At 40.3% G+C, this 23911-nt stretch overlaps 1 pseudogene across 1 annotated transcript; it reads right to left on the reverse strand.

Annotated features, from left to right (window-relative positions):
• Nucleotides 1-734: 734 nt before the first annotated feature.
• LOC306641177 (apoptosis-stimulating of p53 protein 2-like) lies at nucleotides 735-4362 on the reverse strand (annotated as a pseudogene). The gene has a single exon. The product of its transcript is annotated as an apoptosis-stimulating of p53 protein 2-like (transcript).
• Between the last annotated feature and the right edge of the window lie 19549 nt (nucleotides 4363-23911).

Consider the following 23911-nt stretch of genomic DNA (forward strand, 5'->3'; position numbering starts at 1 on the left):
TTAGAGTTAGAAAGCTTGATTTTATTATAATTGTTTTTAATATTAGAAATGATCTTGACAAGTATTATGGGAAAGTCACTAATTTCCAAGGTACAAAGTACAATAAATATAGATTCATATTCACCCTAAAAACAAGATTCTAAATCTACTTTAATTGGGGAGTGTAGTTTAGCTTCAATATTTTAATCAATGTATAATTCATAAAATGCTAGAAGAGCATATATAATAGTTACTGCTGAAAAATGAACAACTAGCAGATTTGGCTGACAATATGTAAGTGGAATCTCTATTCCCCACACAAGTTCAGGCCTGCTGGCACTAGAGGATTGGGGTTGGTGCCTTGATGGCACTGGTCCTTCTGGAAGGAGGACTGGTACAGAGCAGTGCAAAAAGGCCCACTAAACTTGATAGAAAGTCAGTATCCCAAAAGTACAAGGAATGGTCCTTTTTCTTGCAGAAAACTGGATTGTCACTGTGTGTCTTCCTGAGTGTTCTGTGGAGCAGCTGTGCCCAGCTCAGAATGGTTTGCTGACTTACAAGCTCCATTTTCCTCATGCTGTGTGTCCCCCAGTAGCAGTGAGTTCTTCAATCTTTCATTTTCTTCCAGAGCACATTCTGCATTGCTTTCAAACCACACTGTCATCAAAATGAGAATTGTGAAAATTTTGCCAAAACAGTATTATTTCTTCTTGGTGATAAGATTAATTCTTCATTAACTAATATTGTGTCAAGTTTCAGGCCGAGCTCCTTTGTCTTGGTTTAGATCTTGGGTACAGCTCCAGAAAGCTGCATGGAACATGTACCTCCTCCTCATCAAGGTATGCCCACCATGGCTCAATTTCATTTTGCCTTTCTGTGGATGACTGTCATGCTGTCTCCTATTTTCAGGGGCAGTTCATCATCAATCTGGGGGTCATAATCCCAAAGCGCATAAGTGACTCCTGTATTCATTATGCCCATTTTCTCCTGAACCTCCATAAAGAAACTGAGAGCACTGTGTGTAGCCTTTGTCCACCTCCTCACGATCATGTGTGGCAGTCTGCATGTCACTGTAGGTCATGGTGAACACAGCTGCTCCTGCCTCCACCCAAAACTTACACCCCTGGATGTTTTTACATGAGGCAGTACAGTGCAAAAGTGTCCATCCATCACTATCAGCAGCATTTACATTCACACCAAACTGCACCAGGAACTTAATGACTTCTGTGTTTCCTGCACACAGCAGTGTGGGGTGCTCTCATGCCATCATCATTGGGCAAGCTTGGGTCATCAACTTAGAAATAATTCTCTGTATGAGGTCAAACTCTCCCACCAAAGATGAATCTAGGAGTAAAGCAGGAACATTGAATTTCACCCTCACTCCTTGAGTTACCCTCTCTGAGCCAGTTTAAGCAAATTTTTCCTTTTGTCAGGAGGCAGAGTCCTGTCCAGTGATCCTAGGTGGGCACATGCTCACACAGTCTTTTCCAGGTCTTCTAGAACCCCAAGTGGGTAGGGTGGAGGTGGAGGGCATTCCTTGTGATACACTTCAAGTACATCTGGAACATTTGGGTTTGGTTCCTCTGGGTTTTGTTCTGGAGATTCAGGATCCTCTCTGGAACTCATTCAGGTACATAATTGAGGACAGGAAAAGGAACTGACATGTGATCTTTCTGTGAACTGGCACTCCCCACTTCCTCTGGAGACAGTGGCTTAGGAACTAAAGAGACCACCTCCTTCTCTGGCTCCATATGTGAATGTGGATTTGGAATTCCTGTGGGGATTTCTGAGCCAGCAGTCACTGAGTCTGATGACTTAGATGGGTATGATGGAAGAGAGAGGGTCTCCATTGCAGCTATTGTGGGCTCTGTACTAGAACCACATTTCTTCAGTGGTCTGGATGCATTAGACAGTTTCTTTCATAAGGCTTCTTTCTAAGTTGGCATCACTATGGTTTTGGTAAGGTTAGAGAAGAAAGACAATAATTTAGCTGGACTGAGTTGTCAAGGAATTCTTTCATTTAATGGTTCTCCTGAACTGAAGAAACAGGTTTTGTTTGTTTCTGGACTGCCATGCCTGCCCTGGCTGTTGGAGTAAATATTCTCTGGGTGCTGCTGTGGATTTGGGAAGTAGCTATGACAGGCTTGCCATATACACTTGCAAAGTGTGGGCCTCTCATATGTATGTTAGTCAGTGCACTCTGCACAGCCTGCTGGAAAGTGTTTTCCTGGAGCCTGATACTGTGTACACATGGAATATTAGAGCTGGCTGCCATGGTCTGAGGTTATCTGAAGGCTGGATGAAGGGTATCTTTGAAAGACTGGGAGTAAAGGACTGGACTGCAGCAGCAAGTAAACTTTCTTGCTTAGATCATGGAGAAAGGGTTTGGTCTTGGCCAACTGAAAGTATGCGGAGAGACAGCAGCACCTTTGGCTGGTGCCCTGCTGGTTTGGGTTCACTTCCAATGGGTGCTGTTGGCAACTGCTGAGGATTTCCATGGCTTAATGTCGGAGGTGAATGATAGGTTAGTCCACATAAGGCAAATTAACCTGTTTGGGTTTTCTAGGAAGAGGAGATGGTACTTCATCCACATATTGACTTGTAGCCTGAGCTTCCTGGGAGACATCAGCACTGCTCCAATTTTTCCTTAGTGTGCCGAAGGAGGTGGGGCAGCACACTGGCCCACTCTGTGTCGAACATCAACAGTGGACGTGTTGTCTTCTCTTTCTCCCTCAGTGGAACTTCCCCATCCTCAGCTTGGTCCAGGGCATTCCCAGTGGTTTGAGATACAGAAGAGCGTTGGCTCAGGAAAAGATCTGCATTCACAGGGCTACGATGAGTGCCAGCTGGTCAGCTGAATGGATTTTTGAAATCTTAGTTTGTGATGTGGACCCAGATCTCATATTGGGCAATGTTCATGTCTTTTGCCCGCTCTGATGTCTGCAAGTCCAAATAACCATCAGGCACAGGTGGCTTCACCAGCAGTTGTGACCTTGAGAGCATCCTTGGCATGGTAGGGGACTGGATGTATGGGCCTACTGCAGTCACATGGCTTAAGGCTGACACTGCTTGCTGAGGAAGATGTTCATCAGAAGGAACCAGTAGATTTTCATTTTGCTGCAGTGCTGCCTTCTTCCACAGTGGGTCCTCAGCTCATGAACATGCTTTTCCATGACTGACACTTCTGTATTGCACTTATTCCAACAATCCCTTTGTTGGAGCCTGGCATTCTGCTCTTGATTCAATTTGTTTCTTAACTGCACTTTCTTGTAGAGGTGATACAGCAAAGCCACAGGTGACTGGTTGTCATGGTGGCTGTCAATCCTGTCATTCTTGAGCATCTCTAGCTGCCTTGTAAGTTCCTTCACTTTTGACACTGCTAGAATGAGCTCCCTCTGTTTTTTTGGAACTTACTGTTCATCTGTTCAATTTCCCCCAAAAGTTTCCAATTGCTTAGTCTCTTCTGTGGTCTTCAAGTGCTCTCACATTTTTTAGCTTGGCTTCTTAATTCTCAGCTATTTCTTTTAGACTCTTAAGCTTCTCTTACTCAACAGCTTGGTCCTGTTGACACTGATCTTGTTTTTAAAACTTCAAGTGCTGTTACTTTGCAGCCAGCAGTTGTTGCTGGACCTCAATCTGTTGCTGCTGGCCAGATGCCATTTCTTGAATTTCAGCAAGAGTATATCCATGTGGGACTATTAACAACATAGTCCTTTCTTCCATATACAGCAGGCATTTTTACACCATTTCTCTTCAGACTTTGATCCCAAGACCTTAGACCATTCACAGTGTCCCTGCTAGGGGGCATTCATGAGGAAGGAAGAAAAGAACTTCACTTCTCTGTCCTCCAAATCATTGTAGAACATCAAACATTCTCTCATTATGATCAAAGGGGCATTCAGAGCCAAATCACAGTTCAGCCAAACTTGAGTCACTCTAACCAGGCTCTTTGCACAGATCTACAACATCTCTGCATATTGCCTTTGGAATAACTGGAACTTCTGTGAAGTGCTGCTCATTTTTGGTAAGGTATGCTGTCAGAAACATCGGCATCATTTTGGATCCAAAGTGCATTGAAGCAGGTGGGCAGACCGTGATCCCAGCAGAGCCTAAGCTCCCTAGGTGTACAGGGCACCCAACGTGGAGCCCAGCAGAGGGCTAGGCCGCCTGTGATGCAGTGGACCTGTTCCAAGGCAGGGGTGCAGGTGACTCCCGCTATGCTGGGGTGCCACAGAAGCGTGAGCCCACCCCCTGCATAGTCCAGGTCTGGGCTTTGTCTCCCCCACCCTTGTGGCGGCCCAGTCTCCCTCATCACTTCCCAGAACAACTAACCAAGCCTGTCCTGGGCCTGGAGCCAGTGTTGGCTCATCCCCCAAGCCTGCCCTGCCCAAGAACTCCAGACTGCCTTGGGGAAGTGATGTGGGGCTGCACACAGTAATTTTAATAAGTGAAATTTAATCAAATGCAAAGCATATGATGAGAGCTGTCACAGATCTTTCCAAATCCTCTCCATAGACTTTGTCTTATGCATCACTGTGATATCCTGTTAGGTAACTACTACTTCATTCCCAGTTTATGGGTGAGGAAAGGGACACATACAAAGGCTAGGCAGTGTTTAGTAAATAACAGAGCTTAAAGTAAGACTCCCAGTGAGGTTGTGCTGTGACAGTCATGTTCTTTCTTTTCTACTGGGCTGCATGAGGCTGGAGAGGTACCTCAAGGGTACCGCGCTTGCATAGCATGAGTGAGGTCCTGGCTTGCAACCCCAGCACAACAGTCCCACTGCCACCACCAGGCCTTCCAATAGGTAATTGTTGTTTTCAGAAGGAAGGCCTAAGAAAGATCATACTTTCTGCAGAAAATAAATAAATACTTGGAAAGAGGAGGAAGTATGTGGTATTAAACATTTGCCATTTTATGACTTATTTTGTTGTGTCTGGAGATAATGTTCTGTATTTTCCTGAAAAGTCCTTTCATTTTAATAGGCTTGCTCTGCCTTATGCCTGTGTCTGTGGAATCCAGAAGTGGTGACACTCCTGATTCAGATGAAATGCTGCATTAACTTCTGTGACAGTGACAACAGCATGACTCTGATGAAGGGAGATAGTAGCTGAAGAAGGATTTGATTAGAATTCCCAGATCTAAGATGCATTATTTTTCTCATTCAAGTGTGCTTAGTTGGTAAAATGTGTGGCATGTTAATATTGGACACGTGTAGCTGACAGTCCCTTTCTTGGTGCAAACCTGACAGGCTGCACAATTCCAGGCGGAGGAGTGTGCCATGATTCTGCTGCAGTCTGGTGCAGATCCAAATGTGATGGACACCAGTGGCCACACTGCCCTGCACTATGCCGTCTACAGTAAGAGCACATGCGCAGCAGCAAACCTGCTTATGCTCAAGGCAATCATTGAAGCAAAAAACAAGATATGTTTAGATCAACTTTATTTACAATTATCTGACATCCATTTCTTTTAACAGTGATACATTCAGGATCAATTTCAATATTCATCCTTTTATGGATACTGGAAGTTACAAATTTATTTAAGGTAGTTAAAGTAAATACTAGTACACAGAAGAGAAATTCAGTCATTTTTTCCAATCTTTTCTACTTTTTTCTAATTAGAGTAAAACAATGTAGGATACCAGTATTTGTCATTGAATGACGCTTTAATGTCCGTGTGTGTGTGTGTGTGTGTGTGTGTGTGTGTGTGTGTGTATGTGTGTTACTGGGAATAGAATCCAGGGATATTCTATCACTGTCCACATTATCAGTCCTTTTAAAATTAATTTTGATACAGGGTCTTGCTAAAATGCCCAGACAGGTTTTGCAGTGGTTATCCTCCCACCGATCCCTCCTCAGTATCTGGTATTTCAGTGGGAGATTGGTCAGGTACTCCTTTCAAACCTCTTCATCCCAATAATGGTAATGTGGATACAGGCTTGATCTTAAAAGTGCAAACCAAAAGAAGCCTTTGATGAGCCAGAGGAATTTAGTTACTGTTGAGGAGTTCTATAAAAGGAACTTGTCCTTCAATGGTGAGGCTCAGTTAGGAAAAAGGGAAGGGAAAGTAATCAGAAATATATAGATCTATATGGACGTTATGTAATTGAGGGGAAGTGAAAAATAAGAGAGACCTCAATTTTTAAGATAATTTTTTTCAGTTTGTGTATAGACAGGATTCTTCTCCCATTTGAGGAAAATAAGAATTCCTTGTTTGTGAATGAAACTTACAGGCTTACAAACACTGATGGGGTTTCAGGTTAGGAGGACTCAGATGCTAGGTTACAAAGGGATGAATAATAATTCATTGGCAAATTATCCATTTCTGGTAAAGGGAACTACCATGAGTCTAAACCTTTATCTGAAATCTGCAATGCTTTTCTTGGAGGTAGGAGAGATTTTCATTTTTGTTTGGGTAGAAGGAAACAAAATTACATTATTATTTGACTAGTCTCCATCCTTCCTCTACCTTGGAAAATTGTATGAGACTTTTGTACATGACTATCTTACAGTTTTTCGTTTTGACCCACTCTCCAAATGATAAAAGGAATCTGTCTCTGTACAGAGTTGACAATGAAGTGGTGGTTTTGTGACTGACAGGCTGTGCACTAAAATTGTGCCTAAGAGTGCCTTGGGGAACGTTGTGAAAACTTACACGTATAAGCTCACTCCTGAAGATCTAGATTTAGTAAATGTAACAAGGCCTGGACATGCACTTTTAAATTTATTTCATGGAGATTCTGATAGAACTCCTAGATAAAAGCCACTAAAATTCAAGACATGTATGAATCCCAGATGTCCAAAGTTGATGCAGTATTTCGAGTGGGAGATGGTTAGGTACTCCTTCTTTCAAACCTCTCCATCCCAATAATGGTAATCTAACTTTCACCTGCCTTTCACCATTTTGGTGATTGGTAATTTGAAAGGAGTGTTTGAGACTTTATTGACTTGCTCAATAGCATCCTTTTCCTTCCAACCATTAATCATTCACTGCCATTCAGATGATTCTTAGAAATGGGCTATGGATCCTCTTTTAACAAAGGGAAAATGAAGCTTTCAGTATTTTATGCCTCCTGGTTGTCTTCAAGGTCATTTTGACCACCAGTGTTGTTTGCATGCAGGGCTTTTTCATGAGAATAGTAGCAAATCATGAATCCTTGTTCAATGGGAGTTGTGCAATAGACTGTTTCAGGAGGTCTGTTGAGTTCCTAGAATCCTGGTATGGCCAGCCTGGCAGTGTTCAACACTGCAACCCTGAGTGAGAACACAGATGTGGATACTTTTAATAATTCATTTTCATCAGTTCTTGGAAAATAAGTATTCATTCATTAGTAGGGAATATTGAAAACAAGTGGAGTATAAATTAATAGTTGAGGAAAAATTCTTAAATGAGGTATTCTCAGTCCTTCTTAGGATTATTTCGGCTTGGTTTTTATGGTAATACAAGATATGACAACAGAGCATATTTTACCTGCCAAAATGTGGCTATAAATACAGTTCATTTGATTAAAACCCACAGCAAATAAACCATCATCCACACACCAGGTCTATGGACAAATATGGCCTATACACATATGCAGCTTCCCACTGTGAATTGAGTCAACATGAAAATTGAGGAGTCTCATGCAGAATGTGGCTATTAAGCCCACTGAAAGAATTGAATCTGTTCTCCTTTGAGCTTATACTACTCTTCTTGTGAGTGTTGCAGAGTAAGGTCCTTTGTCTGAGGACAATGAGTTCTCTAGTTTGCTACTAATCCACATAGGTATTTCATTGTGTAAATCTTGGCCTCAGGAAGTATTTGAGTTAACAGTGCATGTTTGATAATGTATTTTGATAAGGATTGCAGTGTCTTTAAAATTTCTTATTTTAGAAGAAAAATTAGACCCAAATCTTCATCATATAGGCTTGGGACCTGACTTCTGTAACAAGACTCCTGAAGCACAAGAAGTAAAATCAAAAATCAGTAAATGGGATGAATTCAAACTAAAAAGCTGCTTCTTAGCAAAGTCAATAATAAATAACATGAAGAGAGAGCCTGAAGAATGGGAGAAAATCTTTACCACATGCAGCTCAGATAGAGCACTAATCTCTAGGTTATAGAAAGAACTCAAAAAACTTAACACCAAAAAAATAAAAAAAAAAACAACCCAATCAATAAATGGGCAAAGGAACTGAACAGACACTTCACAGAAGAAATACATTCTATCAACAAATATATGAAAAAATGTTCATCATCTCTAGCAATTGCAGAAATGCAAATCAGAACTACTCTAAGATGTTATCTCACTGCAGTCAGAATGGCAATTACCAAGAATACAAGCAACAATAAATTTGGCAAAGATATGGGGGAAAGATACACTCATACATTGCTGGTGGGACTGCAACTTGGTGCCACCATTAAGGAAAACAGTATGGAGATACCTTAGAAAACTTGAACTGCAACCACCATTTGTTTCAATTGTCCTACTCCTTGGTTTATACCCAAAGGACTTAAAATCAAAATACTACACTGATGCAGCCACATCAATGTTTATAGCAGCTCAATTCAGAATAGCTAAACTATGGAATCAGTCTAGATGTCCTTTAGCACATGAATTGATAAAGAAAATGTGTTATATATACACAATGGAATTACTCAGCCTTAAAGAAGAATGAAATGATGGCATTTGTTGGTAAATGGAATTGTAAGTATGCTTCAGAATACAGAATGAGAAACCCTGCTATGAAGAGGAGTATTCAGCTCATTCTTTCAATAGGAATACTTAAAATATTTAGAACTGTTTTAGGGTTCTAGTCTCAAAAATGTACCTCAACATAAGAACCTGAGGAAAAATACACCTTGAATCACATTTGCAATTCCTATAAACTTTCAGAATAGGGAACAAATTATCTCATTGCTTTCCTCTTTCTCTGAGCATGTACTTATAACATCCCATTAAATCTGCAACCTGACTAACTAAAGTAGTAAAATCCATATTATTAAAAGAAAGCTTTGAGTCTTTAGGATATAACTTGTCCAATAACTCTAGGCTGGTGCTTAAGACCTGGAACTTCTTCTAAGTTCAGGATACTTTCCATGAGGTCATACTCTCTGTGACCACATGGAGACTGTCAGTACCATGTGCCAAGCCTTAAGGTGTTTGATTTATTTCTGCTTCTCCTTCCCTTTTGGTCCCTTCATTACTATCTTAAACATATTTGTTGCTTTTAGAAACTTGAAGTGTGTGTGATAAAGTTTTGGTAGTAGACCTGACTTAGTGTGCTCTGGTCTTAAGAATTTGATATATCTGCTATATGTTTTCCAGATTGGCATCGAAATAGAAGTTTTATTTATTACTTTTTTATACATGTCAGTAAAGAAATACTTCTTGAATATGAAGAAAAGAGATGTAAAATTTCTCATGTAAGACCCTGGTCATGAATTACTCTTGGTTGTACTGCTCTAGAAAGAAAAGGAAGTGTAAGAATATTTAAACAAGAAAATAGCAAATTAAAAATTTTAAAAATTACTATCTGTATTATGAAGCACTCCTTTTTAAAGACTTGCTTTATTTATTTATTTTTATGTGGTGTGAAGATCAAACCGAGTGCCTCACATGTGTGAGGCAAGCACTCCACCTCTGAGCCTCAGCCCCAGCCCACAAATTAAAATTTTAAGAATAAATTATATCACATGAATATAAACCAATGTTTTTTTCAATGGTTTTCAATTTAGAATTATAAAAGAATATAAAGTTAAAAAACCCAAAATAGTATTTTCTAGAGAAAATGTCCAATTATTTACACTGGACCTGAAATCTTATATTTCTTCCAATCAGCAAGTAAGAGTTTTATATTATTTGTTATGCTTCCTCATTAGTTTTATTTTAGCCAGTTGGACTCTATGAAAATCAGAAGTTCTGTTCAATTTTCACAGTAGACATTAAAATAGTAAATGGATACTTTGACACCATTACCTGTGTCACCAAGAAAGTTATTAGTGTCATCCCAACAGGATGAAATAATTCTATGATTTTGATGGATTATTCTCTTCTCAAAGAATAGAATCAATTTCATTTAGTGTATTTTCAGGGTGTTAAAATTAGGAACTAGTGTACATATTCTATTGCATCCAACTTTAACCATCTCCAGTGTTATGGTGACCAAGTCTTGATATGATGTACAGTGACATTAGCATCAATAGGTGTCTATTTAGAAATTAATAACTTCTTTTTTGTGGGTCTCAAGCATCAAATATTTAGGTGAGGGATAAACTTAATTTTTTCATTGAGAAAAAAGTAGATTTTTATCTTGAAAGTTTTTTTTTCATTGTGTAGTTTATAAAGATTTTCCACTTTATAATTTTTATCTGAAAAACCTCCCATCATTGGAGTATAATCAGCAAATACTGGAATTGATTCTCCAGTCCCCACAGCTGTGTGTACTAAAGGTGAATATGGGACATAAGTCCGATAAGTTTCACCATGAACCCTACTTACCTGACAGCTTAATAAAGCCAGCACAGCCACAAACATGGTGACTGGAGACTTAGTGCCTCAGCCTGAGGGTCAGGTTCTTCAGTTCTTTGAAAGAACTGCAGCTTGAGGTCCTCCTTGGTGATGAGAAAAGCATGTTCAGATTCCCAGATAAGAGGAGCTGCAAAGATGAAAGCATGACCTCACATTATCACCGGATCTGGTCCATTCCATTATCCTGTTTGTAAATATTTCCACTATACTAGGCCTGATGGTCTTACTGCAAATGGGAGCCATGTGTCATTCAGCAGCAGTGTAGACTTCAGCATCACAATTTAAAAGAATTTCTGAAACAATTTTCTGGGGTTCTGTCTACCCTTCTTTATTTTTTTATAATTATTCCTTAAGGGATAAGTGAGTCCACTCTATAATGGCCTGGCCTTGGGGATTATAAGGGATAACTGTTCAGTGATTACTATGATATTGATAACAAAACTGTCAAAAAGAAGAACTAGAATAAGTGGAGCACTATCAGTTTGAATTTGTAGAGGTTGGCCCAGCGATGCAAAAGCAGACAAACAATGGAAATTGACTTGATGAGTATAGTTTTATTTGGCCAGGAAAATTAGTAAAATCAGTTGTCAAATATGTGAGGATTGTAACTCCAATGTTGTTGTACTGAAAGGGGTACCATAGTGAAAGAAGACTCAGCTCCCACCAATTGTATTACCTGACTTTTGTCTTTGATAATAAGCTGAGCAACAAAATTAAGAAATGTGGACAGTAAAAGTACTGGAAGTTAGGTTTGTATCTGCCTTATCGATTATGGTCTATTATCTAAAATTAACTTAGGTTGTATATTGAAAGTAGTACTTTTGTGAAGCATTAACAGACAACAGTTATAAAGTTTACAAGAAAAATACAAAGTGACATTAACAAAAGTAAAAAAAATTTAGTTTGTATAATAGCTATGAACCAAGGAACATGATTTTTTGTAATATAAAATCTTTACGTAGTTTTATATTGTCTGCTTATTTTCAGATTACAGTAATCCTTATAACAAAAATCTATCTTTTGAACTTAACTTCAAATGAACTTGAGTGGTTATCTTAACATGAAATAAGGTGAGAGGTAGAGTCTTAACTCAGGTGACAAATATTAAGTAAGGTATTTTATTTCTGAAACTGATCTTAGTCTCTTACATATTATTCTATGATGTTTTTATATATCATTTTTTAAATCTATATAATCAGATCAGTTAACATAATATAACATTACAGCTGAAACACAAATTATATAAGTTAAGAGAGTTTTTGACCCCTTTTAAGGGAAAATGGCAAAATACCTTTACACCCCATATTGTCAACCTTTAAATAAGCAAGGCTCTCCTTTGTGTATTCAAGCTTCCATCCCAGTGTAAAGAGTAACAAAATTTGCAGGATGTGTTTGTGCACTTCTGTAATCCCAGTGGCTCAGGAGGCTGAGGCAGGAAGATTGTGAGTTCAAAGTCAGTCTTGCCAATTTAGGAAGGCACTTAGCAACTCAGCAAGGCCCTGTATCTAAATAAAACATTTTTAAAAGGGGTGGGAATGTTGCTCAGTGGTTAAGCAATCCTGGGTTCAATCCCTGTTACCCAAAAAGGGGGGGGGCATGGAGAGAGAGAAAGAGTAACACAAAATTTATAATTTATGACAGGTTATTTTTATCTAATTGTAAAATGCTAAATAACATAAACAAATTTCCAACTAAATTTATCATTTTTATGTAAATCTGTAAGAGACCACCATTACAGAGAACTTCAATTTGGAGAAAACCATCTTGATAAAATTTTCCTTTAAATCTTACACTTTGAAGACTTGTACATGAATAATTTTAGAGTATAAAGAAGGCAATAGCAGCACCACAATTGCACTGATGTTCTTATACTAAGTTTAGCTTTTAAAAAAAAAATTTGGAATTTGGAATGTAATGTAATACTTTAAAATAACAGTTGTTTAACCAGAATTATACAAACTGTAGTGCCTTTAAGACTAGTTTTTCTAAATAATAAAACTTAACAGACACAATAAATTATATTGTTGGATAAGAGAAGTTTAATGTTTTAAGAAATCCTTATTACTTTAACACATAGAGTATTAAACTTTGGTTTATATCAGTACATTAATTTTTGACTTGTGTCTGGGGAGAAGGTCAGTTTTCCTTTCCTCTCTCAGACCTTTATTTAAGAAAACTAATTAGCCTCTTGAAATGTAACAGATGCCTGTGAAAAGAGTTACTTTTTCTTATCTGTTTCTGTAAGCATGCACCATGCCAGAAACCCTGTATTGGCCTTTAGCCTCATTGATAGGAACTTTCTTTTCTTAAAAGAGGAAAAAGCCTTAAATAACTTTAACTGATTGTGTTAATTATGTATGACAAATTTACACACAAACTTTTTAAATTTACCCTTTGCTTATACAAACCTTTTTGTTACTTATGCAAAACTTCTGGAAACTTACACAAATATTTTTTGTCTTCCTTTTAGTTGTTGATTCCCTTATAAATTTACATTATGGAACAATCCTTATGAAATTTCTGAATTTGGACAAATTATTCCATTTAAATAAGATGAATTTCTTTTTATAGTACTTTAACTGACACCCAACTGAAACCTCTTGCACTCTTTGTATGTAAATCACACCTGACAGAATCTTAAATCCCAATAGCTGTTTTTAGTGAAGACATAGACATAAAGCAATCTCAAAACTTTTCTATTTACCAATTTATGAAAACACATTTAATGTTTAAATATACTTCCTCATGAAATTTAAGAAGTTAAAAGTGTTTGCTTTTATATTTAGTAGTTGCTTTTTAGTACTTTAACTTTGTAAATTAATTGATAATAATGTAATAATGTAATAGATGCCTCCTTAACAAACACACTTATGATTAATCCCATTTATCTTAAATCTAATTTACTCATTTTTAATTGTAAAAACTACCAAATGTAGTTAATGGTACTAACCATCTCTTTTCTGTTGAGGAAGTTTTTTAGAAGCAATGGATATTATATTTCAGACATTTTATAGAAAACATTTTATTGTCTGACAACAAAATAAATGTGTTAGTAACTTTAAAGGCATTTTTATTTTTATCTGTTTACCTAATTTAAAGTGATCTTGGGGGGGTTTCAAGATGGCGGCCTAGAAGGTGGCTGCATTTCATGTTGCTCCAGGACTCAGGATTCAAAAGAGGAGATATTGAGACGCTTGGGACCAACTCAAAGCAGCCGGGTGACTCTCACCCCCTGGGGAGGCATCCCGGATGGGACGGGGGTCCCGGAACGCAGGAAACTTTGTGAAGTAGAGCTGCCAGCGAGACGCCCCTCCCCCCGCTGGAGCAGTGAACTCGGACAGCTGGGAGCGCCGTAAAGGAGGTTGCTCGGCACAGCGCTGGGACTCGGAGCAACCACTGGGGCTCCGGCGGCTGCCCAGGGGAGGAGTGGCAAGGAGAGCTGTGTGGACTCAGGACACCGGGGCCTGCCGTGAGGAGGAGGAGGAGGAGCGTGGCCACTTGGTTTCGGAGTGACTGCACCAGAGCTACAGGCGGTTGCCAGAGGAGAAGCCGTGCGGCGAGCTGTTTGGACTCAGAACGAAGCTTCTGAACCCCGGGGCCTGCCCTGAGGACGAGGAGGAAGAAGAGGAGCGCGGCCGCTTGGATTCAGGTGACTACACCAGAGCTACAGGCGGTTGCCAGAGGAGGGGCTGCGTGGCGAGCTGTTTGGACTCTGACCACTTCTGAACCCCGGGGCCTGCCCGGAGGAGTAGGAGGAGGAGGAGGAGGAGCGCGGCGGGTCCTTTGGACTCGCAGTGACTGCATTAGCGCTCCAGGCGGCTGCTCAGAGGAGAAGGCGAGTGGTGAGTTGTTTGGTCTTAAAGTGACAGCTCCTGAACACAGGGGATCTGCCTGGAGGAGAAGCCTGGTGGGACGCTTGGTCTTGAGTGGCCGCACCAGAGCTCTGGGCGGTTGCTCAGAGGACCCGTGCAGCGGGTCACGTGGATTCAGAGCCACTCAGAGGGACTGCTCCTGAACATCCGGGGGGGGTATCTGGAGAAGGAGGAGGAACGGGGAGGGTACTTCGACTCGGAGTGATTGATTGCCCCGGGCTACGGGTGGTTGGTGGGAGGAGGAGGCACGAAGTGAGTTTCTTGGACTCCTAGTGACTGCACCGGAATACTGGGCGGCTGTCTGGAGGAAGAGGCGTGTGGCGGGTCTCTGGGACTCAGAGTGATTGTTCGGGGCCCCAGGTGGCTACTCAGAGGAGGGGCCACACAGCCAGGCGATTAGGTGCAGAGCAGGGTCCCAGGATCTAGGAGGCTTCTGGGTGGAAGAGCCGCACAGAGACAGGCTTAGGGCGGAGCGAAGGTTCCAGGCCTGTGGGCAAATTCTCTGAGGAAGGGCAGCCTAAGGAGATTCATCTGCAAAGGGTGAGGCTCCCAGGCCCAGGAGGTAGGGCCGGGCCCCTGGGAACTTTGCAGAGGAAGGCAGCCCAGCCCAGGCGGTAGCTGTAAATTGAGGGGAACCTCTAGGAGGGAACTGACCAGCGAGACCTCCCCACCAGGTGAGTCTTCCCTGCTGGGTGAGGTTTCCCCACAAGGACGGTAAAACCAGAGACTCAGGCCCAAACAGGCCTTGCCTCAGCCCGCAGCCTAGGTCCCCTTTGGATGACCATTGGTCAACAAGTGGAGGCACCTCTGCCCACTAGCAGGGATTATACCCCACCTGAAGGCCAGCACTCCTAGAGAGGCAGCTTCCTTGTGGAGCACCGCATTATCAACTTCCTCCATGACTTCAGCCTACTGAAGGCTAAGGGGGGATATATAGAGAAATCTTCAGGGACATTGTAAGTCAATAGAGGAAATCTGCAATATCTCAGCGGTCCACTGATACCTGAACAATATGAGAAACAAGGAAAGAAAATGCTGCAAACAAATCTAGATGTTACATCAATAAAACCCAATGACAGCATGGCAGAAGAAATGACAGAAAAGGAGTTCAGAATGTACATAATTAAAAGGATCAGAGAAGCAAACGATGAGATGAAAGAGCAAATGCAAGCATTGAATGATCGCACCAATCGACAGTTAAAAGAGCAAATACAGGAAGCAAAAGATCATTTCAATAAAGAGTTAGAGATATTGAAAAAAAACCAAACAGAAATCCTTGACATGAAGGAAACAATAAACCAAATTAAGAACTCCATAGAAAGCATATCCAATAGGATAGAACACCTGGAAGACAGAACCTCAGACATTGAAGACAAAATATTTAACCTTGAAAACAAAGTTGAACAAACAGAGAAGATGGTAAGAAATCATGAACAGAATCTACAAGAACTATGGGATATCATGAAAAGGCCAAATTTAAGAATTATTGGGATGAGGAAGGCCTAGAGAAACAAGCCAAAGGAATGAACAATTTATTCAAGGAAATAATATCAGAAAATTTCCCAAATCTGAAGAATGAAATGGAAAATCAAGTTCAAGAGGCTTATAGGACTCCAAATACACAAAATTAAAACACACCCACACCAAGGCACATTATAATGAAAATACCTAACATACAAAATAAAGACAGAATTTTAAAGGCTGTGAGAGAAAAGAACCAAATTACATTCAGGGGGAAACCAATACGCATATCAGCAGATTTTTCAATCCAGACCCTAAAAGCTAGAAGGGCCTGGAACAACATTTTTCAAGCCCTGAAAGAAAATGGATGCCAACCAAGAATCTTATACCCAGCAAAACTTACCTTCAAATTTGACGATGAAATAAAATCCTTCCATGATAAACAAAAGCTAAAAGAATTTAAAAAAAGAAAGCCAGCATTACAGAACATTCTCAACAAAATATTCCATGAGGAAGAGATGAAAAACAAAGAAGCAAATCAGCAAAGGGAGGAATTATCCTAAAGGAATTGTCAAATAAAGGAGGAAACAAGTTGTGTCAAACAAATAAATAAACAAAATTTTAAAAATGAACCAAATGACCGGGAAACCAAATCATTTCTCTATAATAACCCTGAATGTTAATGGCCTGAATTCATCAATCAAAAGACATAGACTGGCAGACTGGATTAAAAAGAAAGATCCAACAATATGTTGCCTGCAAGAGACTAACCTCATAGAAAAAGATACCCATATACTAAAGGTGAAAGGATGGGGAAAAACATACCATGCACATGGACTCAGCAAAAAAGCTGGAGTATCCATCCGCATTTCCGATAATGTGGACTTCAAGCCAAAGTTAGTCAGAAGGGATAAAGAAGGTCATTTCATACTGCTTAAGGGAAGCATAAATCAGCAAGATATAACAATCATAAACATCTATGCCCCAAACAGTGGCTCATCTATGTATGTCAAACAAATCCTTCTCAATTTCAGAAACCAAGTAGACCACAACACAATAATACTAGGTGATTTTAACACGCCTCTCTCACCACTGGACAGATCTTCCAGACAAAAATTGAACAAAGAAACCATAGATCTCAATAACACAATCAATAATTTAGACTTAACGGACATTTATAGAATATACCATCCAACCAAGAGTGAATACACTTTCTTCTCAGCAGCACATGGATCCTTCTCTAAAATAGACCATATATTATGCCACAAAGCTAATGTTAGCAAATACAAGAAGATAGAGACACTACCATGTATTCTATCAGATCATAATGGATTGAAGTTAGAAATAAATGAAAGAGTAAAACACAGAAACTATTCCAACATCTGGAGATTAAACAATATGCTATTATATGATGAATGGATAACAGAAGATATTAGGAAGGAAATTAAAAAATTCTTAGAGGTAAACGAGAACAAAGAAACATCATATCAAAATCTCTGGGACACTATGAAAGCAGTACTTAGAGGGAAATTTATTTCATGGAGCGCATTTAATAAAAGAAGTAAAACTCAACAAATAAATAACATAACACTACAGCTCAAAGCCCTAGAAAAAGAAGAACAGAACAGCACCAAAAGTAGTAGAAGACAGGAAATAGTTAAACTCAGAGCTGAAATCAATGAAATTGAAACAAAAGAAACAATACAAAAAATTGACAAAATAAATAGTTGGTTCTTCGAAAAAATAAACAAAATTGATAAACCTTTAGCCACACTCACAAAGAGAAGACGAGAGAAAACCCAAATCACTAAAATTCGGAATGAACAAGGAAATATCACAACAGACAGGATTGAAATACAAAACATAATTAGAAGCTATTTTGAAAATCTATACTCCAACAAAATAGAAAATTTCGAAGACATCAACAGGTTTCTAGAGACATATGAATTGCCTAAACTGAACCAGGAGGACATAAACAATTTAAATAGACCAATTTCAAGTACTGAAATAGAAGAAGTCATCAAAAGCCTACCAACAAAAAAAAGTCCGGGACCAGATGGGTTCTCAGCCGAGTTCTACAAAACCTTTAAAGAAGAGCTCATTCCAATACTTCTCAAAGTATTCCATAAAATAGAAGAGGAGGGAACCCTCCCAAACTCATTTATGAAGCCAATATTACACTGATACCTAAACCAGACAGAGACTCATCAAGGAAAGAAAATTTCAGACCAATATCCTTAATGAACATCGACGCAAAAATTCTCAACAAAATTTTAGCAAATCACATACAAAAACATATTAAAAAGATAGTGCACCATGATCAAGTGGGTTTCATCCCAGGGATGCAAGGTTGGTTCAACATCAGGACATCAATAAACGTAATTCACCATATTAATAGACTTAAAGTCAAGAATCACATGATTATTTCAATAGATGCAGAAAAAGCATTTGATAAAATACAGCATCCCTTCATGCTCAAAACACTAGAAAAAATAGGGATAGTGGGAAAATTCCTTAACATTATAAAGGCCATTTATGCTAAGCCTATGGCTAATATCATTCTAAATGGTGAAAAACTGAAAGCATTCCCCCTAAAAACTGGAACAAGGCAGGGATGCCCTCTTTCACCACTTCTATTCAACATCGTTCTTGAGACTCTAGCCAGAGCAATTAGACAAACCAAAGAAATTAAAGGGATACGAATTGGAAAAGAAGAACTCAAACTATCCTTGTTCGCTGATGACATGATTATATATTTAGAGGAACCTGAAAATTCCACCAGAAAACTCTTAGAACTCATAAGTGATTTCAGTAAAGTAGCAGGTTACAAGATCAATGCCCATAAATCCAACGCATTTTTATACATAAGTGATGAATCTTCAGAAAGAGAAATTAGGAAAACTACCCCATTCACAATAGCCTCGAAAAAAAAAATACTTGGGAATCAATCTCACAAAAGAGGTGAAAGACCTCTACAATGAGAACTATACAACACTAAAGAAAGAAATTAAAGAACACCTTAGAAGATGGAAAGATCTTCCATGTTCTTGGATAAGAAGAATTAATATTGTCAAAATGGCCATACTACCTTAAGTGCTATACAAATTCAATGCAATTCCAATTAAAATCCCAATGACGTACCTTACAGAAATAGAGCAAGCAATTATGAAATTCATCTGGAAGAATAAGAAACCCAGAATAGCTAAAGCAATCCTTAGCAGGAAGAGTGAAACAGGGGGTATTGCAATACCAGATCTTCAACTCTACTACAAAGCAATAGTAACAAAAACGGCATGGTATTGGTACCAAAATAGAAAGGTAGATCAATGGTACAGAATAGAGGACACGGACACAAACCCAAATAAATACAATTTTGTCATACTAGACAAAGGTGCCAAAAATATGCAATGGAGAAAAGATAGCCTCTTCAACAAATGGTGCTGGGAGAATTGGAAATCCATATGCAACAGAATGAAACTAAACCCATATCTCTCACCATGCACGAAACTAAACTCAAAATGGATTAAGGACCTCGGAATCAGACCAGAGACCCTGCAGATTATAGAAGAAAAGGTAGGTCCAAATCTTCACCTTGTTGGTCTAGGACCAGACTTCCTTAACAGGACTCCCATAGCACAAGAAATAAAAGCTAGAATCAACCACTGGGATAGATTCAAACTAAAAAGCTTTCTCTCAGCAAAGGAAACTATCAGCAATGCGAAGAAAGAGCCTACAGAGTGGGAGAATATCTTTGCCAATCATACTTCAGATAGAGCACTAAGCTCCAGAATCTATAAAGAACTCAAAAAACTCTACTCCAAGAATTCAAATAATCCAGTCGACAAATGGGCTAAGGAAATGAATAGACACTTCACAGAAGAAGATCTACAAGCAATCAACAAACATATGGAAAAATGTTCAACATCTCTAGTAATAAGAGAAATGCAAATCAAAACCACCCTAAGATTCCATCTCACCCCAATTAGAATGGCGATTATCAAGAATACGAGCAACAACAGGTGTTGGCGAGGATGTGGGGAGAAAGGTACACTCATACACTGCTGGTGGGGCTGCAAATTAGTGCAGCCACTCTGGAAAGCAGTGTGGAGATTCCTTAGAAAACTTGGAATGGACCCTCCATTTGACCCAGCTATCCCACTCCTTGGCCTATACCCAAAGGACTTAAAATCTGCATACTACAGAGACACAGCCACATCAATGTTCATAGCTGCTCAATTCACAATAGCCAGACTGTGGAACCAACCTAGATGCCCTTCAATTGATGAGTGGATAAAGAAACAGTGGTATATATATACAATGGAATATTACTCAGCCATAAAGAATGATAAAATTATGGTATTTGCAGGCAAATGGATGAAATTGGAGAATATCATGCTAAGTGAGATAAGCCAATCTCAAAAAGCCAAAGGACGAATGATATCAGTAATAAGTGGAGGATGACACATAATGGGGGGGGAGGGACGGGTTAGTGTTAGGGTTAGAGTTAGGGTTAGGGAGGGGGGCAAGTATGGAGGAAGGAAGTACTGTATAGAGGGTAAAGAGGGGTGGGAGGGGTGGGGGGAAGGGAAAAAATAACAGAATGAATCAAACAACATTACTCTATGTAAATTTATGATTACACAAATGGTATGCCTTTACGCCATGTACAAACAGAGAAACAATATGTATCCCATTTGTTTATAATAAAAAAGAAATAAAGTGATCTTGTTTTTTAAGTGGTGCAAATTGAAAGTTTTTGGATCCATTTCTTATTTAAGTTTTAATTTATGAGCACTCATATATCTATAAGTCAATTTTAATATGACATACATGATATAGGGACACAAACATATGTAGACACGAAAATACAGTACACAGGTGAGCACACAGACAAGAAACAAAGATTTTGTAACTTTTTGTAAGTGGAGTTTCACACGTAGAAGGCCATGTTACAGATGTTCATTGAAACTCAATTAGATTTAACCTGTTAGAAATTAAAATAAAGCCAAACAGACTTTTACATTATTACTTAAATATAGAACAGGGCTACACAGCTGGTAGCCATGATGAACACTAAAAACAAGAGTTCAGATAGCCAGGCATTTGTCCTTGATGGCTATCAGATCCACACCCAATATCACCCTCCCTAGAAAAACTGGCTTCTGAACAAAGGGTGTAAAAACCTTTAGAGTTAGATAAAATAAGACTGAGGAGAAAAATACATTAATTTGGGCACACAAGATCAAATGTGAACTCACCATAAAATCATGAGCTCAAAAATGGAGAGTTTTTTTTAAAAAAAGGAGTTCTTAAAAAAATTACATGGCAACAATACACTTGTAAAAAAGCATGCCAATCATCCTTATCAGATTAGAGACCTGTGTGACAGCCATCTGGGGCTAGGCACTCAAGGGGCCTAGACAGTCCATGTTGGGTTCAATGGAACTTGGTCCTTGGCCAGTGTGGGTGTACATGTGCTTGGTCAGAGTAGGCAACTATGGTGCCATGGCAGAGGTGCTAATATGTCATGTGGATAGAGAGGGGTGAGCATTAGGACTGCCTGAAGTGGGCCCTCCCACACCAAGATGTCCAGAAACACCCCAGCCTCTGGAAGCACAGTTTGTTCCAGGAGTTACAGGGTGGGCAGTGTACAGGGAGCTGGGAAGGGTGGAGAAAACAACCAGTCACTGAGGGGATTTCATGGCTCCTTATCCTGAAGAGCAATTGAGGAACTAGTTCTGAAGAACAAGTAAGAAATTAGTTCTGGCAGAAGCATTGAGCCAAGGCCCCACTGTCTGTCTCTATTTTTTTTCCCTTAGTCCCTTGAGCTCCCTGGACTTGCCTGATATGGGACAAGATGCCTTTGCCTTGTGAGTGTTTATAGAAGTCATCTATCACAAGGGTAAGGCAACACTGACACCCCCGCAGGGTCTATAGGATGGTACCCACTGCTTGCTGACCCATCAAGTGGTCATACTGTGTCCTTCTGGAAAGTGATTTGCCAGCCTCAATCCTCAGCAGGTAGGTTATGATCCTGCCCTGCACCAGATTTGGGACCAACTCAGACTCTGGCATCAGCTCTTCATACCCTCCTTTCTCTCAGTCTAGGGGTGGGATTCCTGCACTTGGGCACTCATCCCTGGCTCTCCATTCTGTGTCCTGGCAACCACCCCATCTCCAAAAGTTTCCTCCTGGGGCACTGAGGTAATGACCCCATGTAGCAGGTGCTGAGGCAGCTGAGCTACATTTGTGCCACAGTCCCTTGTGTAGTAATGGCAGCAGCTTGTTTACACATTCTAGGGTGTGGTCCCCTGCATTTCACACATCAGGTGATAAGACCACATGTGTACATGCACACAAACACCTGTACCAGGCACTTGGACCTGCTTTTCTCCCCCTGAGGAATTCTCACTCAAATGTAGTATTTAGCATGATGACTACTCCAAGAAGTCACCCTTACATCTCTGCCCTCACTGTGAACTGCAAACCTTGGAGACCCTAGCTTTAAGCACAGGACTGCACTTGCCTCCCTGCACCCACCTAACTGTACCTGCCTTGGGGGACCCACATGAGTGCACTCAGGGTGGGGTCCGGGATGCTGTGTTTCTGCCCCCACACATGGTAGCCTCATCTCATAGGACCCTGGCTCTGAAGTCTGCATGCTTGGATATCCTGTAACTGGGCCGAACACCCACACCCAGGCCCAGCATACTAGGTCACTGAACATGCCGTAGGATGGACTGGAAATTCCCTATGGCTTGGAAACAGCACAGGCTTGGTCAGAGGCTTGCAGCCCAGAAAACATAGATGATGGCATTGCCCTGTGATCCTCTGGACCACATGATTGTGCAGTGGCCCTCCTCTCCTTGCACTTGGGACCATTTTGGGCCATGGGATTCTTCCTCCATTGCCATGCTGCAGCCTGCAGTTGCTGGAAATGCCTCCGAGCACTGCCCTCACCAGGAACAGCAAATATGGAAGGCTCCAGGTAAGTGGATGGGTGGGGTCAGCACTGGTAGCCAGGTGTATTAGACCAGGACAAAACCTGTATTCAGCAAAAGTGGGTGGCAAGATGGTTCAGTGGTAGGTGTAGAGTCTGCTGCTTTCATACCCATCATGGCCAGAACCCATGTAGCAGAGAACATCTAGAGCAACTGAACCACCTCTGCAGTGCAATGTCATCCCAGGGACCAACACCTGCAGCACTCATCATTCTCCGGCATCCCCAGCCAAGTCACCCATGGGAGGTCACAGGAGGACTGAGTTTCCAGGGTGCCATCATCTCTAACAGTCCCTGTCCCTGCTATGCTCCCAGTCTCCACATAGAAAGTACGGTTTTACTTTTATGAGCAGGGAGGCTGCCTGAGATCAAGCCTTGATTCTGACTCTTTTCAAGGCTGACCAGACTAACTTGGAAGAGTTGGTAAAAGTCCCTGAGCCACAATTGGAGATGAGGAGTAATGACAGATCCACAAAAGAGGACTCTGTGAGGAGTGAATTACCATGAAGTTAACTGGGTACTTCGTCACCTAAACTGGGGACACTTTAGAGAAAGTCAGTGCTACTAACAGTTATGTTGGTGAAACTGCAAATGAGGACCCTCACTTGACTCCCATGATGTGTACAGTTACCTGAGTTCATATACGTAGAGTGCTGGGAACAATGTCTGGCATAAATTAAGAGCTACAGGAGCTTTGTTGTTACTACAAAGACAAGTTGGTATAACTTGGGGATTCTGCACTTGGCAATGGAATTTAGCAGGAAAGGAGGTTTGCTGAAGGGAAACTTGCTTCAAGATCCACTTTCCCAAATGTAGAAAGAGAACATAGGACTAGAAGAGACATCTATTAGATTTCTTATCACTGCAGTAAACATATTTCTTATTTCCCTGGAAATAAAGTTTCCTGCCTTCTCAGAAAGCCAAAAGTTCACTAGGATGCTTTCAGTTTCCTGGTATAGTAAAGCAATCCAACTGGAGCATCCCTAATCTGAAAATCCCAAATCCAAAGTGCTCCATACTCCAAAATGTCTTGAGCAACAACACTACAGGAGTAAAATTCCCAACCTGACCTCATATGACATATGA

Source organism: Sciurus vulgaris (genome assembly GCF_902686455.1).
Source record: "Sciurus vulgaris genome assembly, chromosome: 12".
Classification (NCBI taxonomy): domain Eukaryota; kingdom Metazoa; phylum Chordata; class Mammalia; order Rodentia; family Sciuridae; genus Sciurus; species Sciurus vulgaris.